Source organism: Macrobrachium nipponense, chromosome 1, assembly GCF_015104395.2.
Source record: "Macrobrachium nipponense isolate FS-2020 chromosome 1, ASM1510439v2, whole genome shotgun sequence".
Classification (NCBI taxonomy): domain Eukaryota; kingdom Metazoa; phylum Arthropoda; class Malacostraca; order Decapoda; family Palaemonidae; genus Macrobrachium; species Macrobrachium nipponense.
Genome location: NC_087200.1, coordinates 211716714 through 211718424, shown reverse-complemented (window position 1 = coordinate 211718424; position 1711 = coordinate 211716714). Strand labels below are relative to the sequence as shown.

The 1711-nt window shown below is 36.1% G+C and overlaps 1 non-coding gene across 1 annotated transcript; it reads left to right on the top strand.

Moving 5' to 3' along the window:
- Positions 1 to 415: 415 nt before the first annotated feature.
- Trnas-gcu (transfer RNA serine (anticodon GCU)) lies at positions 416 to 497 on the top strand. Its single transcript has one exon. It is a non-coding gene; the product is annotated as a tRNA-Ser (tRNA).
- The last annotated feature ends 1214 nt before the right edge of the window (positions 498 to 1711 follow it).

Genomic DNA, 1711 nt, shown 5'->3' with positions numbered 1-1711 from the left:
AAAAATGAAAAAATTAATAACAAATAAAAAAAAAGTGCTAGAAAATAATTAAAACACAAGAATTGTATTGGGGCAGTAATGTATTGCATGTTCGCTTGAACTTCTGAAGTTATAAAATGTAAATTTAGGAGACACTATAATTTTCATTGTTCAATATTCCCTACATTTGTGAATGTCAAAATGCTGCTCATATCCTATGAATCTTTTTGTATGTTTGTTTCTTACGATAGCAGAGAATTTACTTCATGTCTAACTAATTAATCAGGACTGGTTTGGGGCCGATTTATGAAAATTGTACAGTTCACAGATTAATCTAGTGATCACCCACAGAGGACGTCTAAATTATTCCTTGAACCTGTAACTATTTCGTTATCTTATCTCTTATATCTCTTGATATCTCTCCCCATCTCTCGAAGACGAGGTGGCCGAGTGGTTAAGGCGTTGGACTGCTAATCCAATAGGGTCTCCCTGCGTGGGTTCGAATCCCATCCTCGTCGGAGGATATCTTTTCTGAATGAATATCGTTCGATCCAAAAAAACATTGCTTAGATAAAAGGATGTGTTTGGCTTCCCTAGATAAACCTGCATGTTTCTGTTGAGTAGAGAAGTGAAATTATAAGTGAATTAAGTACCTGATTGATACTCGACTGATGCAGGTTGTAGCTCGGTTAGGAGGCGAGAGAAAGAGAAGTCTTTGAATAGACACCGTAGAAATATGAATTCACAGAATCGCAAATGTTTGTCCCTAGACGAGGTAATCCTTATTACTCAGTGATGAACTACATCTCTCTCTCTCTCTCTCTCTCTCTCTCTCGGTCTCATTTGCTTTTCAAAGGGCAGTGATATAGCAAGCATATTAGATGAAATCTATTCATTTGCTCCTCCAAAGGTTCTGATATAGTAAGTTTATTCAATTGATTCTATTCACTAGAGATTCTCTCTCTCTCTCTCTCTCTCTCTCTCTCTCTCTCTCTCTCTCTCTCTTGGTTTTCCAAAGGTTCCGATATATAGGTAAATATATTAAATAAAATCTCTCTCTCTCTCTCTCTCTCTCTCTCTCTCTCTCTCTCTCTCTCTCTCTCAAAAATAACTGAGAAACTAACTACCTTACCTAATCATAAACAAAGAAAATATCTGACAGTAATATTACGCAGTTTCCAGGATGTAGTAGGAAATTCTATAACTATGGAATAATCTGGAGTTTCCCAGCCTCGAGAAAGAATCCAGTTTGGCAACAGCCATAATCAGGCTGGAAGGAGCTGCTCACCTCTCACCTTATGAACTAATTCACATCTTGTTTCATCAAAATTTACGTGTACTGCAAGCTGTATTAACGTGAATTTGAGATAGAGAGAGAGAGAGAGAGAGAGAGAGAGACAGTAGAGAGAGAGAGAGAGAGAGAGAGAGAATTTCTCGCAGCGTTAGGTATCTTTATATCGACAAATAATGAACAGTAATCTAATTATTCAAGAACTCCTGCAGTTTAGTAAAATGCGCATAAATTAATTAATAGAAACTAGAAAGGGCACATATCGACAGCAATTTTCTCACTTGGGCAACAGACCACACAAAATAACAGAAAACAGCCTTTCAAATGATTCCATTCTTTAAAAATATTCACGCTAATACTGAGTGCTAAGAGACTTTTAAATGTATCCATTATAAACAGATCAAACTTTGTTGTTAAAGTAATATATGAATTTTAATTAGA